Here is a 16,893-nt window from a genome sequence, read left to right as displayed (position 1 = left end):
ACAAATGTGTTCATCTGTCACCTTTCATAAGTAATATATTTACAGTGACTGATATGGCATCAGTGTTATTGCTTAAGACAGAAGAGAAGCTGATGGCAAAATAAAAGATACTGTTTTAACACTACTTACGTTAAGAGTTTTTCCCAGAAGGATTATCAAGGGAGTTGATCCCAGCACATCTGCGAGTCCTCTGAAGTGTGTAGGTCTCCTAGCAGATTGAGGGCTATGCTAACTTGGGAGTTCCTCTTGCTTCCATTCAGGAGGGCATTTTAAATGTATGTAAATCTAATTGAGATCAGTCCAACTTCAGTACATGCTTAAATATTTTCCTGAATATGGGTAGTCCTAACCACATGTTCCTGGGCTAGAGCCTTAGACTATGTGCCAAAGATTTTGTTTACCTTTGAGCTCAGGTTTTTCTCCTTGTTAAGGAACTATACAACCTGATGAAGTCTAGTGAAGCAATCCCAGTGGCAAGAGAAGGAAAGCAGGACCTTTTGTGCTAAAGAGGTAATAAAAATATACTGGAGTGTGATGATATATGTGTGGCCTAGCAAGACTATGGTGGATCCCAAATGTTTAAATTTTCTAAAATAGAGTTTGCCTATTTCATAGATCAGCAAATAGCAAATTCAGTGACCTGATTATACATATTCAGTAAGAGGCCTTTCTCCGACTGTAGCCAAACATGCTTTCTGCACGTGTTACTTTGAATTGCTGTAGTACTGCCGGGTCCCAATCTGTGGGAAATGCCTTGTGCAGCTCATATAACGTGTAATACATAGATGATCACAGGACAGTCTTTATGTCTTCTCTTAGTGCTGATTAGCAAGCAATGTAAATAATGGATGGACAGCTGGTAAAGGAAATACACTGTGGCTGAATACACTGAAATAGTCTCTCTTCCTGTTATTTATACACAAGACCTCTTGAGATTAACACTATGTCAAAGGGTCTGGCCTATGGACAAAGAGAGGGCTGTAAGACTAGATGTGATCTAAAGAGGGTGCTGTCTGTTCTCAAATGACCCATCAATAGCTGATCCATGCCAACCTGTTTACCAGCTAATATTAGTGATAATGCAAGGTACTACTAAAATAAGAAGTATGAAAGAAAGGAAAAAGTGATGTTTGTAAAAACAAGTTCTCTTATTCCTTTATTGAAATTATGTAATCAGATCTATTTCTGGAATCAAAATTTGTATCAGTTTTCAATGTCTATTATTGTCTTACTGTCAGTATGTTCTTTTCTTTTCTGTAGTACCTTTTTCTTTTATTTATTTTACTGTTCCTTTAATCAATGTACTTTTTAGTTAAAGATATTTTTTCCCCCCCTCAAGTTTATGGCTGCTGAGAAACATGAACAAAAGTTTAATGCAAGACTTCATGTTTTGTTGTTCTGGAAAAATTTCAGCTCCATATAAAATTTTTTGAGCATCAAAATTTAAACATCTGGGATCCACCATTATCTTGCCAAGCTATCAAGGCTACCTTGTCTAAGCTTTTTATATGCCCAAGATAGATGACCTGTCTGAAAAAGCCATCTTATTGTTGAAATATGTATTTCGTTCACTCCAGAGCACACTTTCTGATCTTTACTTCTATTCCACAGTTTTACAGGTTTTGGAACATGTTCTTGTGGCAGCTTCCACTGTGTTTAGCAAAGAAAAAAAAGAAGGCATATCTTTGTTTCAACTTCTCCCAGTGTATTGGCTGCAACATTATTCAGCCTCACAGTTACCTTGTGTCACCACAGCTTGGGAAACACATTGAAGCCTGATCAAAGCCCTCTTTGGCCTTTGGTTTATACTTGCAATTTGTTATATAAGCCCGTGTCACTATGAGATTTAAACGCTGTTCCACAAAGAAGGGAGACTATTTCTACATTAATATATTCCCCCTCCTTCACTGTGGAATTATACTGATTTAGGAAATGCCAAGTTTATGTCTGTTTAACATTCAAAGCACATGTCAAAGTGTTTAGGAAAAAAAAAAAAAGAAAGTGTGTGCCTGCTCTGGTGCATATTTAAAGTTTTTGAAACTACCCCCAAAAAAGGCCACTGATTTTTTTTTTTTTTTTTTTTCCCCCCCTTGGTTTTATTTCACAAAGCCTGTTTATTAGCCACCTGGTGAGCATTACTGTACCTACAGCTTGTCTTAATAAATCATTGACCATTTGGTGCTGCTGAGGCTACTCAACCTCAGGTTTGCAAGGCCTGCTTGCCTGAGCAAAATAAATGAAGGAAAGGGCCAGGGGAGGCAGTTAATAATCGTGCATGGTATTTTAAAATCCAGATGCAGTAAAGTGTAATCTTGTAATGCTGCCCCCATCCTTGCTGCTGCAGTTACTATAGCAGCAGCAGATGCTGACTTTGGATGACTTTAAAGTATTGAGTAAAAGGCAAAAAATAAATGCCTAGGGAGGATTTTCTCATAGGGAGTGGCATGATGCTTCGGTTTAGGACGAGAACAATATTGGTAGAGCTGGTAAAATGACATGCCTTTCTAGGCTGTAAGGAGTATCATGACCACCTTGGGGAAACTGCTTGATCCTGACTCTCAGAACTGAACCCAGGATTTTATCACACGGACAAGAGTGGGCTCAAGTAAAAGGCCTGTCTATAAGTAAAGAACAAGGATAAGAAGATGAGATTCCGTATGATAGTGTGAATGGACATGAATGCATTTAAGAGTTGACTATGACTATATCCACCACATGCTCCTGTTTCAGCATGGGTGGTGGCAAGGGATTTGGTGAAGACTTCTGCACCAAGATCTCTGCTGAAGAGAGAGGCAAGCCATCATGGAGATCAGCACATCTTTTAGCCACCAGTTTCCTGCTTGATGATCTTGTCTGGAGGAATCAAGATAGTTTACTTACAGAACACTGGCAATGGTTTTATGGAAGCTGATGCCACTGCCCTGCCTTCATCCCTCCCCCTACTCTTTTATTTGAGTAGTGAAGTCAGCTAGAACTCCTTTAGCTTACTTGGCGGGAGGTGGGAAGCAAGGCTGGATTAGTCTGGGAACAATTCCCTTGGGACAAAACCTCAGGGGGGTTGAGCTTGCGAGTTAAATGTCTGGCCACAGATCACCTAATGTCACATATGTAAACTCATGTGAGTAAGACAGACTAATACAAAGCTATGTTTTCTAATATTGACAGCAGATGCCTTGGGGGGTAGGGAGGTGAGTGAGGAAGAGTTGGGTTTGGAGGAAACCTCTGATACTATAGTTGGATACTGCAAGAGGCCTTTCTGGCCAGGCAGATCCAGTTGTAAGGCTGAGGTTTAAATCTAGCAATATTTCATCTTTGGATTTGATGTGGCTACTGTCTCAGTTTATACAAAAGAAACATGATGCATGAAACAGATACTTGACATCTTGGTTGCAAAAAAACTTTTACTTTGTGGCAGCTAATGCCAGCTATAGTAGCTGTGTAGGTACATACTCGGGAGTTTTAACAAAGCAGGCCCTAAGCAGGGTTTATAGAAGGAAAAAGGGCCATTGCAGCTGTCTGTGCAGATCCACCACACGTTTCTGTGCACACTGCTCTAATCTTGCTGTTTCAGCCTCATTTGACCCTGTTCTCATTGCTCAACCCTGCAAGTCCCATATTCCTTACAAATGGAGCCAAGTCCCAAGAGATGACTTCAGCATAAGATGCAGGTAGCCATCACTTCTTAAAATTTGACAGTTGGGTAACTCATGTGATGCCTCAGGTCATAATATAGTTGCCTATTAGATGATTCTCTTCTCCCTTACTTCTCCTAGGCACAACACTGCCAAACTGCAATACATTCGTAACAATAATGACACTGTCATAGCTATTGATCATTCCTCTAAGGATCTTGGAGAGCTTTATAAATTTGTAATGAGTCTCCTGACCCTGTGAAGCCATGCATTTAAAGATCCAGGATGCTGAAGATGTTTTGGCTCATTTAACTGGCACAAAACTATGTAGATTTGTCTTCTTTCCTGCCGAATGGGAAATGGTATTGGTGTGTAATGACTTGTTGGCCAAGATCAGAAGCACCACAGGCTGAACAGCCTCAGCCCTCATAACTTAGCCATGTTTACTCCTGGCATTACTGTTCCGCTGTGAAACCAATTCAGCAGCATTAATTTCAAGCACGGGGTGAATTGATTTGAGGGAGGTGGTGGGGCAAAGGCTTTTGAACTATTCATTGAATAGTTTGCTGGGGATAAGATGGCCAAACAGCTGGAGCAAAACAGAAGGATAAAAGAGGTAAACTCATTTTCACTAGCTGCTGGGGGAAGGAGATGGAGAATTCAGCTTTTATGTTCAACTAATTGCTTCTGTCTGGTCTTACCCTCAACATGAGAGTGTGGTTAGCAGTATGGACTTATTTCAGTCATACACCCCTCTATCCAAAAAGGAGGAAGTCTGTGCTACTTTATGAGAAGGGCTGGTTATAATGGTGAAGCTGAAAGAAGAAAATAGGGCAGGAATGGGCTGGTTTTCTTTTTTTTTTTTTTGTTTGGTTTTTTCTTTTTTCTTTTTTGTCTTTTTTTAACAGTTATTTGCCATGGACTTCATGCCACACCCAGCAATGGTAACTAGGGAAGTGGGAGCAGAAGCTACAGTCCCCCTTATTTCTCTGGAAAATTGGCATGTGCCTGTGAAAGAACATATTCCAGGCCCTATTTAATGCAGCGTATTTTAGCTTTTGAAATATTTGAATTATATGTTTGTTTATGGTTCACAAAGCAATTCAAGGGCCATTATTTGTCTTGTTTACAAAGCACAAAATAACCCCTCCAACAATCTGTGCTGTATATGTATAAAACTATAAAACCCTCTAAGCTCTTCCAAATACACAAATGTGCCAGGAACTTATATATAAATATATACCCTTATATAAATTCCTTGCACACATGGCTTAAATCCAAAGGTAGTTTTTCTACATTGTGTGAAGTAGATATCATAGTTATCCTTTCACGTGTCATAGTTTCTTTTTTAACCCATTAAGAAAGCAACATTCGTAAGCACTTTGACAAAGAGTAAATTCCCTGAAATTGTTTGCCTGGGGTTGGTTGGTTAGTTGCGCTGTGGGTGCCTTGCAATCCAAGAGTAAAACTCCTGCATTAAGTCATGCAAACCTCAGGCTAGTATCTGATATTTTACATTAATAATGCATAGCATGTAAACTTACTTTAATCTGTAGGTCTCAGTATTATAAATGTGGTTAAATTATTTCAGTCACAGAGGTTAAGTGGAATGCTATGGTAGCTTGGATAGGAAATTGTGTTATTTGGGATAGAATCCATATCCCTGACCCTAGCATTCATCTGCAGGATTTTAGTGGCTCCCTTATAGTCATTCCTCAGTTTAGGATTGTTTGGGTCAGCAGACCTCTCTTCGCTGTTGGTTCCATTACTTTTTTTGCCGACTTGTCTTGTTTGCTTTAAAATGCCAGAATTAGTACCCGCTTAATATTCTACATTTGAAGGAAATGAAAAACTGTGTGTCTCAGGAAGTGGACCGAGAAGTTGAAGGGAGATGAACACTGAGCTGTCTTTTTGTAACTGCAACAGCCTACCCAGGTGAGGGTTCATCTGGTCAAGATCGGGGCCGGGGAGGGAGCGGGGAAAGGAAGCAAATTCTGCTTTTCCTTGCTTTCAAACTGTTCTCTAGTGAAAGGGGGTCAGCTTCTAGAACAGTCCCCTTGACTCTTTGCAGGTGTGCTAAATTCTGCTTAAATAGAAGTTAAAGGAAAAAAAATGCGCTTTTAAAAATGATGCCTTTTAAAGGGTGTAGACTGTATTTAATTTCCTCAGTTGCAGTAAAAGACTATACACTACCACTCAACTCCAGAGGTCTCAAAGCAGAGTTAATAATTTTTCTAACACTTTTTTTGTCTTCTGTTTGGAAAAAGCAACTTTGTTGAATCAGAACCTTCTGTCAAAGCTTTCAGCAACACTTCATTTTGGAAAATCTCTACCTAGCAATTTCAATGGTGTTGACATTGCTAGGAATGAAATAATTTCATATTTCATTTCAAATCAGTATTTCAGCTTTTAATATAAATATTTCAAAGTTCATGCCAAAATGAAACTTTTTAAATAGGAAAGTAATGTTAGATCAGCACCCCACTTTTCCAAGAAAATTCTATCCTGTTAGGAAAAAGCCTCTGGTTTTTTGAGTTGTTTGGGGATTTTTTGGTGGGTTTGTTTGTTTGTTTGTTTTCAAATGGAAACATAAACAAATATTTAACTACTAAAATTGTTTCCATAATAGAAGTTCTAGGGTTTTTTATAGCTCTAGCACAAAGTTGAATGTTAATCACATTGGTGTGTACTGATCATTGAGTCTGTTGTGCATTGAGCTAATACTCAGTTACTTCAATGCAATGCTGTTAGACCAGCCACAGTGAGCAGGGGCACTCTTCAAGTCTCCCAAGGGTGGCTCTGACAGCAGGTGTGCACTGCACATATGCTTCAATTATGTGGTTTTCTTATGACAGTATAAACAGTTTCCCAAGTTGGGAAGCGAGCGTGCCCTGAGGCAGTTTAGCCCAATGCTTTCCACCATCCCAAACCTTCTGGTGGAACTGGAGCACATAACTTAAACCATCTCTTAACTTTATTTGAAGATGTCAGATAATGGAGAATTCACCTCATTGTTAAATACGGACTTGTTAGTTATTGTCAGTACTAAAATGTGTGCAGTATTTCCAACACAAACTGTCTGGCTTCAATTTTCACACTTTGGATTTTGTGCATCTTCTTAATGAGAAATTTTTTGCCCATGTAGTATAAACCATGGAGAAATCTGAAAAGCTGAGTTTCATTCTTTCATTGTATGGTTTATTTTCTATTCTGTGTGGCTGTTTTCTGGACCATTTCCCATTTGCTAAGAGACACTAGCAAGCAGCGGGCAAAATTTGGTACTCAGCATATGTTTACTTATTGATAAAGCACCCCATTACAGTAACATCAGGAGGTCAGTGGATCTTTTTGACTGCAACTGAGCTATAATGTCCTGTACCATGTAAAGGATTTGGCCCTTTCCCTCTCTTCCCTACTTTTGCACCTAGCTCCATTCGCTGTGAGGCAAGTGTTCCTGTGCATTTCAGCCAGACAGAAAGATGCTTTTCAGAACAATTCAGCACAGCTGTTCAGTCTAAGTCAGCCCTTAGCTAGCCAGGTGCTGAGCAGAAAAGTTCTTCCTCATGCTATTACATAGAAAATGTCATGCAATAATAATCTACTTCCTCCATAACAAACTAAGTGCCTGAGTCAGAGAAACTAAGACTTCCCTTAATTCTGAGTAGCTCTGAGCTACTTCTGCAGGCCCTTTCATAGCAAGCTGTGAATTGTTTGGGCAGAAATTGGACAGGAACAGCTGCTTGAAACACCTGTTACAAGGCCTTTGATCTCTCCTATTACAACAATAACTTCTGAGGCTTTGAAAATTGCTCATCTGGAGGAGAAGCTACAGTTGAAACTTCACTGCTATCATGGATGCTGCAAGGTGAATGTGTTGGAGGGTTGGCACAGTTTCCAGATGATTCCTTTATATAGGTGCATAAATTACATTTCTAAGTGTTTAGGGTTATGTGGAAGTAAATACCCCTGGATGTTTTCCTGCAGTGAAATGCAGAGCAGTATGTAGTTGTCATATTCTGGGTATTATATGCTCTTCCAGCCTGGCCAGTACCACACTTCCAGTCTGCTTTGCTTTAAGGACACAGCTGGATAGTTGGTTTTGGTCCTTCCCACAGTTAAACTGTGCTTATCACAGGGCCAGAGATGTGGAGGCACAGGGGGTTGTTGCTCTCCATGTTCTGCTGCTCAGGACTGATTGGGTTGTTGATTCTGCTTTACACAGTGTTTGGTGCTGTTTAAGTGGTGCTGACTGGTAAGAGCTCTTAGTGCCTGCGTGCCATCTGAGCTTACATTTGTTCTCTTAAACAACCACTTCTGTGGAAGTAAGAGAAGGATGGTTACGATCCTCAGCAGGGAAGTTTAACAGCTGCTTTAACTCTCTTGAGCCTTTTGAGGCGAATAGCTGATCCAATCAGTCTGATATAAACTGAGGAGTTGTAGTGGGACACTAGATCCTGTGTGCAATCAGGTCATCTACCTGATTTCTCCTAGTCTGGAACTAATGCAGTATTGATGAGAGCATTTGCCATATGCACTACAAAACCTCATGCCGTTCTTTGTATATACATTTCTGCAACACTGATGCCTTGAATCCTCTAACTTACACTATTATCATGCAATGGCTAGAATTTTAAGTTATTGTTATAATTGTAGTTCCAAAGGTAGAAAAAAAAAAATTTTAAGAGAAAGAATACATATAGATCAATAAGCAAAAACTGGAACCAGCAGAATGTTTAATGTTTTTATCTGTTCCTGAATAGCTTGGTATCTGAGATGGCAAAACCAAGATAAGTACAAACGTGTAGTTTCTAAAACTGAAATCCCCTGTCCTTTGCCCCTCTCTACTTATAAATAAACATATTATCAGTTGACAATAACTACTATAATTCCAATAGTAAATAACCTTTTAACGAAGCAGTTAATTATTATGAATAACTGAGATTACAATTATGTGAGTCACAAATTGGTTTTATAACATGCAGCTGGGAGAAAGCAGTTTTGGAGGTGCTAGTAAAATTTCTTTTTAATAAACTATGGAATTCCAAGAATTCTGGAGGTTTTTCTGTACCATCCTTAGTCATTCAGTGAAATTCAGGCCTACCTTGGACTAGGTCCCTGTCCATGGGAAAACATATTAATCTTTGAAACCTACATGATAAAGTTCAGCAACATCTCCAGCATTCAAAACTATACAGCTTGCTTAGATGAATGCTTCTAATTATCTACATAATTTTAATTTTATGAGATGGGATTCAGTAACTTAGTTGCTTGTGAAGAGTAATGTTATTACAGCTTGTCTTTTAAGTTTAGTTGAAACTGATAGAAAAATGAGATTGGCTAACGTTATTTACCCTGACACTGTTTCTCCTTTACTCCCAAAGCAGATCTTTTTCAGAGCCTCTCAGTGGTGTAGGTAAAATTGAATTTTGTTGCCCTAAAGACAAAGGGCGAAGTCCTTCCAGTCATAGCCAGGGACAGGGGATAAGATGAACTTGAGATACAGATAGGAAAAAATAGGTTTATTGTTCCAGCTGTTGTTAGGGAAGTGGAGTAAGAGGACTCACAAGTGACAATTGCTGCTGATGGGGTGCAATATCATCTCCTTGCAGTAACTGCTACCCCACTTATCCTAAAATACTTTGGTAAAAGCAACAGCCTTATTTCTGCTTTTTGTGATCCTGTCTAGGCAAGGCAGAGGACAAAGCTTTTTCCATGGTTCTGCTTCTGTACCCAAGCAATCCTTTCAACCCTTCTCTAGCCTCACTGTGTAGCAGGCTACTTGCGTATTGCTTAGATATTTATTTTGTCTGTGCCTGGAACTATCTTTGCCAGAAGCAGGCAAATTAAGGCTTTCATCAAGGGGAAAAACAGTAGTCCTAACAAGTAGTCTTTACAACTCAGTTAAGGCAGTAAGCCCTCTATCAAAAGTTGGTTGTAACAGAAAAGTATGGTCTTGTGCCATCTTATCACACTGATGTTTTCCATTAGTGTCATTCACCAGAAAGAAGTCTGTTGCTAGCAACAACAAATAAAACCCGTTTGGCCTAGTTAATTTTATAAATTGTGCTAAAACAATGCATGACCTGTTCTGGCAGCTATTGTGTGGCTCTAGGACCTTCCAGAGTGTGCATGGTTTAAGTTTAGATTCAGAAGACATCTGGCATGAATTCTCAGGCTTTCTCAGCATTTCTGAGGCTAATTTTTAGGGTCAAGGTCTGGCAAAGCTAAAGGGTTCTGCTGGTAGCTACGTCTGTAGAGCTGGAGACATTTGAAGACTTGGAAAGGGAATCACTAGAGACCCTGGAGAACTGCCATTCAATGACAGCTCTGAAGAGCAGAGTAGGAAACACTTCTCAGGCCTAGGTAAGCACACTTGATCTAGCCTTTGGGATATGATAAGGTGCCTCTGAGAAGCCTTACACTTCTAGCTGGAGTATCACGAGAATCTGAGTTCTTGGCTCAGTGTCCATACAAAACTTTTCTAATCATTTTGGCAATGTTTTTCCTGTCCAATGCCTTTACTGTGAACTGAACAATGTCTGCATAGCACTGTCACAGTACTTTCTGGTAATCACAGGAAGGTTTTCGTCTGTGCTGCAACACTTACCCCTGCTCCTGTCAAGCCAAACTTCCCCCTCTGTTTTTACTAAACCTTTAGTTGAGGCATACATTAACTTAGAGTGTCATGGTTTAAACCCAGCCAGCAACTAAGCCCCACACAACTGCTTGTTCCTTCCCTCCTGGTGGGATGGGGGAGAGAATCAGAAGGGTAAAAGTGAGAAAACTCATGGGTTGAGATAAAGACAGTTTAATGGGTAAAGGAAAAGCTGTGCACGCAAGAAAAGCCAAAACAAGCAATCCATTCACTATTTCCCATCAGCAGGCAGGTGTTCAGCCATTTCCAGGAAAGCAGGGCTCCACCATGCTTCATTGTTACTTGAGAAGACAAAGGCCATCACTCTGAACGTCCCCCCCATCCTTCTTCTTCCCCCAGCTTTACATACTGAGCATGACGTCATATGGTCCGGAATACCCCTGTGGTCAGTTGGGATCGGCTGTCCCAGCTGTGTCCTCTCCCAACTTCTTGTGCCCCCCCAGCCTCCTCGCTGGTGGGGTGGGGTGAGGAGCAGAAAAGGCCTTGGCTCTGTAAGCTGTGTAAGTGTTTTCAGCACAAATCCAAAACACAGCCCCATACTAGCTACTGTGAAGAAAATTAACTCTATCCCAGCCAAAACCAGTGCAAGAGTCATTTTGACCAAGGAAATAAACTGTTTCCGTTTGAAAATGTCAAAACAAGATAATAATTTTGCAACTGCATAATACACATCAAACTTGACCTTCCATTACAAAATTGACATTCCCATGCCCTGTTTAGTTTTTGTGACAGTTCCTAATAAATAATAATAATAATAAAAAATCACAGAAAATTCCCAGACAGCTCTAACAGTGGTATAAATTCCTGGAAGAGTGTGTGCTAGTATCTGGCAATGCCTAACACTAAGGAAAAACAGTGTAAAGGAAGATAAAAACACCGTTGTGTAGGGGGACATGAGGATGAAATAGTTGTGTCATATTGGTCTATGGCAAAAGAATATATGAGAGTTTCTTAAAACAGTATTCAGCATATCTGTGTTAGGTCAGAATAGTGTAAATACCAGGAACTCTTTGTAACATTGATATCTTGCATTGGCAGCTTCTTGAGGCACTGGGGGGGGGGGAGGAGCAACCTTTTCTTGTAAATCAACCAGTTTATTTTCAGCCTACATTGCCATGGAATTTGATGCCCCATTATGCTGAGCTCTGTACCTTTACACACACCAGCCTGGACATAGTAACAAAACTTTCCTTGCCAGACTCATTTTCTTCAACATTGATTCACATTAGCTGAACATCTGGCACTTCATATTTTTCACTAAACTGAGTTGTCTTTTCCCAAATGCTCAAAGTATTGGTACCTATAAGAAAATATTAACGAGAGAGAACCAGAAGCAGGCAAACCTTCTTAACAAAATGCAATGTAAGCAAGTTTATGACCATAGCAAGCAATGTAAGCAAGCTTATACATATCATGAAGGCCATGCAAATCTTTTACTATACATATAATCCAGATACTCTCAAATGAGTTGATTTGAGTAGATAGTAATCTAGATGCCTGTTAAAACTCATTGCCTTATGGACAAACATTTTGGAGGAGACCACATTTAAAAGGCTTGTTGCTTGGTGCTGCTTGGCCATCTCTGTTATGTGATAAGGTAAACTAGGTATGTCCATCATTATGTGACTTGCTATGATACTGCCAGAGAAGGTAAGCTTTCTATAGTTCTTCTTACCCGCAGAGTTTAAAAATACTAATGTCATTCTTTATTTATATGCAGTAGCATCTACAGGTCTCAAATAGGTTTTGAAGTCAAAATGGTTCTTTGTTTAGAAAGTAATAGGTCAAATAGGTTCTGGACAAACATTTGTGCCTTAGAATTGTCTGTGATTAACCATATCATGTTAACTAATGCCTTTGAAGTCTAGTTTGCTCAAGGATATTGTAAACAACAGCTGTCATAAAATGCCCATGAGACAAGGAATCTATTTTGGTATTATAGATGGAAAACAGCAACTAAGACTGCATATGTATTTTTACTTAGTTGGTTTTCTTTGCAGTAGAGAAAATAGCTTTTCTAAAGTCCATGGAACAATTCTATGGTTCAGCCAGGAATGGCCAGGTGGTCTTCCTGCTAGCCCTATAACCTCTTGGCCATGCATCCCTACAAAAGACCTAACTTTTGTATTACCTTGCCAACTTTCCTTATTAAAGCTTTGTTATAAAGCTCACTTAACTACCAGGCAACCATACTGGAAGTCTGTTTTTTTCTCTAGGCTTTGAGTCTGGTTTTGAATAACCTAAAGACTTAAAGGAAGCTTCCTTTATCATGTATACTGTATGCCTATTCAAATGCTGTTAAGATAAACTTCTCCACAACAAAAAAACTTCCCCAGCTTACTGATAGGACAAATTGTGAACTTTACTTTTTTTTTGTCTCCAATACTTTTTTTAAAACAGGCACACACAAATGAGCTAATCAAATTTTTAATCTCATCTGACTCCCACTTCACTTAGCAAATGCAAGATACTTGATATGCCTCACTTGTTGCATAGTAACCAACCCACTTTGAGAAATGCAACTATGCAAGCTGAGAATTAGGACTCATTATGCCTTTGCTGAGGGCTCATTAAGATTGCATGCTGAGGGTGCCATCTTAATTAGGGATGAACCTGACCACCTGAAAGTAATTCACACTGGCAGCCAACTGTAGTATCTTCCAATTTCTGATTTGTCTGGCTTCCATCTGCCAGCTTTGTCTTAGCAGTGACTCTTTCTGTTGACATCAACAATGATGTTCGTAACATCATGAATTGCATCCTGTCTCTTGGGTACAATCAATTTCGACAGTTACCTTCACAGTATGACTCTGTGATGAGGGGGGCTGCTAGCTATGGGAGAGTCATGATCAAGATGATGAAATGCAAGACATCAAGTATATGACAAGACGTGCAGTAAATGACCTTGAAACGTAAAAATCCCAAACAAAATCTCCTGCTGCTTCTAAAAAAATTAAAAAGAACAGAGCATGCCCTTACACTTTCTGCCATCATGGCAAGTGCACTGAACTCATGCATGAATGGCACACAATGTTATACTTCACTGTGCTTCCTAGGATCTATTGGTATCTATTTCAATGATATCTCAAAGAACCTGTGTTGATGTAACCCACCAACCAAGGAACTGGGACTTTAACTGGAGCTTTATTTTTATGCTTGTTGTATACCAGTGCAGTCTCAGTACAAAACAAGGCAGAAGGATGCAGATGCTATGTAATTACGTTTTGATGACAGGGCAATGGTGTAAGCAAGTCTACATAAGAAAACCTACAGAAGTTCAGGAGCATGAACAAAAGTAAGTGACTTAGATTCTGAATGAAATGCAAAAAGTCGAAAGGGATGGAAATTCCCTCCTTTATTTCAGACAGAACATGGGACATTAGGTATGCTGCTAGTCTGTTGAAAACAGGGAGAAAATTTTTTAAAAAGTGCATTTCAATCACAGCAAAATGCTTGTGATTGTCAGACTGTGCTGCAGGCAGACGCATCCCCCTCACCAGCCAGGCTAATAGGAAGTGGAAATTGCAACATCTTCAACTCCATTGAGATTTGTTTAGTTGTAGCTCTGACACAATCATTTACTTCTTTCATGTAGCCATGTTTCTTGAAAATTAGGGATTAAAAATTGAGACAGCTTTAGCCATGTTGTGCAAGATTAATGGAATGGTTTCCCCAAGAGATCTTTTTTCTCCAGTTGCTTCTGAAGCTCCTATTAATAGGAGAATTTAGTATGCTGTACTTCTTTGCATGTTGATCATTCCTATTGGATAGTAGCACTTTGTCAGGTATTTAATGTTTTACCTTTCACTGAGGGACTTCCAGCATGGTTTGCTTACTTTCTATGTCTGGGGTGGAGAACGACAGTGTTTTACAACATGAAGGTGAGAGTGCTTGTAGAAAGTATCTCCTCCAACTGAAAGAATGGAGAGATATTAAGCAGTAGAATGGCTATAGACAAAATTTGGTTAGACTTCTCTGTGTTCAGGTCTGCAGAGAGGTTTTACAGCATTTCCACATGCTCAGTTTTTCTTGAGAATTGAAGCCTAGTCGTGAACAAGAAAAAAAAAAAAAAAGGTGATGTTTAACTGTCACTGGGTATGTTGGCTTTACTAATGTTCTGAGGTTGGAGCCAGAAGGAGTAGAAACCTAAAATATTTATCACATCTTTGTGCATTCAATGTCCCTCTCCAGCTGACATCCAAGCACTCAGTGCCCAGCTCATTTTGCACTGTGTTTTTGGGGATGACTTATGGAAAGTAGGGGCACACCCCATTGAATGGCCACTGTAGCGATAAAGAGGTCTTGCAGATTCTGTACTCGTAGGAGTTCCCAGATGACATTCACATCTCCATAGCAATCAACAGCCACTGCACCACAGACCTGGACAGCTATCTTCAGAGCCCCACCTCTTCTTCCCTATCGGTTTCCTACCATGCATTACTCTGGGCTGAGACAAAACACAAGTATTTGTCACTCCATCTGCTAGGTTTGCGAACAGTTTCTCGTGAAGATATCACACTTACAAAATTCTGGCTTTCAAAGGTAAAATAGCTGTGTGACTGCTTACAGAAAGCAACTCAAAGCCATTTTCCTCACCATTCCCACATCTAGTGGTTGGTGCACTGTAGAAAAGACAAACAATTTAGGGGCATTGTATTCCCTAGCATGTGTATTTCATATTGGTAAAAGACAAACCCCAAGGCTAAGGAATTCAAGGTAGAGTACTGTGGTTTAAGGTTGACCACACCTGTGCTCAGAGTGTTGTTTTTTCTGAGTTTGTTCCGAATTTGGATACAGTTGAATTTCTGGTGCTGACTTTGGGTATACCGATATATTCACTGAGTTTTTAATTGCTGATTTACTTAAAACAACAGCACCTATGTCATTTGTTAGTCTAAGCTATTTGCTTTGAATAGATAGGGTTTTCAAAATCTCTGAGAAGTGCTAACTTGACCATCACCCTCTCTATGACCTACTCCTGTCTATTTTGATTAATTAACTTATATGCAATAGTCTATGCTGCTATTTATATTCTTTGCCTCCCACCCCAGTTGCACCTCATCTCTCTTTGAGTGGGATAAACAACAGAACAGTGCAGACAAATGTTTATATAGAGAGATTGAAGTTGGCCAGGATTCCTGACTCTTATGAAGAAAAATTCTTGCACATTATGTACTAGTGGAACAGAGCACACAAATACTGTATTTTGTTGAAAGAAAGCCAGTTATGAACAAGCATGAACAGTAATAATATAAAAGATCACCTCACTTAAGCTTCAAAATGAATACCATCTGCAAAACTGCTCACAAGCCAGAGTAGAAAACCACAAGTGACAAAAAAAAAAAATCTCAAAAGAATACTCAATATTTGAACATGACTGTTTATGGTAAAAAAAAAATTAGAAAATGGCAGAGAAGCTTTTTAACATTAAAAAAAGAACTGAAAAATGTAAAGAACTGAAAGAGTTCCTGTCTATTTCTAGTAAACTGGAGCATCCCAGGATTAACAAAAATAAATAAGTAAGTATCAAGGTGCAAGGGATGAGGTAATTGCAGTTTACTGTTGGAAAAACCATACACAATCCTTTAAAATGTTGAACTTAATAAGAACCACAGGCAAATCTCAAGAGAATTCTCCATAGTGGATCATTACTTCTCCTTGCCCAGGATAAAATCAGTCAGCAAGTAATTATAAGGTTAATCCTGATACACAGATTTTGTTGTTATTTGTTGCCCAGTATGAGCCTCTAGAACTAGTTTTAACTAGCACAGGTTCAGAAGCCAAGCACTCTCTGTAATCAAGAAGGTATCTAAGGTAATGAGCCAAAATCACTTTGATCTGTTGGATATCTGCTGACTATTGGTATTACCCTAATGTGAGCTATTACATCCCTTTTTCCATACACTTCAAATTTCTTGGGAGGTGAAAGCTGAAGAAGGTGTAGACTGGAAAAGCAAGAGATCATCATGCTAAGAGTGTAAATGGCTATCTAGGCAGTGATTCACTACTGGTAGGTGCATCACTATAGTCCTGGCAATTTTAGTGCTAGACCTTCAGTACTACTGACCATGAGGGTGTGCTGTTAGTACACGAGTGTCTTTCTGCTGCTAATCATTTTGTTCATTTTGCTTTAATTCTTTCATCTACTGGCAGCTATATCATTTTTACAACTCAAGAGATGACACAAGATTTTTGTTTTTAATCAATTTTGGCATGTAAGTATAATCTTGTGTGGAGAAGGGTTTTATTCTCTATGGGGATTGGGAGGGATTCTGGGAGATAGAATTTCTAAAGATTTTCCATTTTCCTTTTGCAAAATAGTTGTTGGGACTTGAGTTTTGTGTTATTCTTTTTGCTGCTTCAAGCTCTAGCATTGTGCTGAGCCACTGACAGTGTGTCAGGAAGAACTGTTGCAGCAATTTAGCCTGATTAATATAAAAAGCTTATGAAATTTACTAATACTAAGTATATTGAATTCAGCAGACTGCCACTGAAGTCATTGTCTCTGTTGATGCAGTTGGCTCCAGATCAAAACGTGGGGTGGACCATCATACCCTTCCTTGGTCATGTTGAGGTGTCTCTTCTGTTCTTGATGGCCTGTCCGTA

Source organism: Haliaeetus albicilla, chromosome 2 (genome assembly GCF_947461875.1).
Source record: "Haliaeetus albicilla chromosome 2, bHalAlb1.1, whole genome shotgun sequence".
Lineage (NCBI taxonomy): Eukaryota > Metazoa > Chordata > Aves > Accipitriformes > Accipitridae > Haliaeetus > Haliaeetus albicilla.
Note: the sequence above shows the minus strand (reverse complement) of the source record.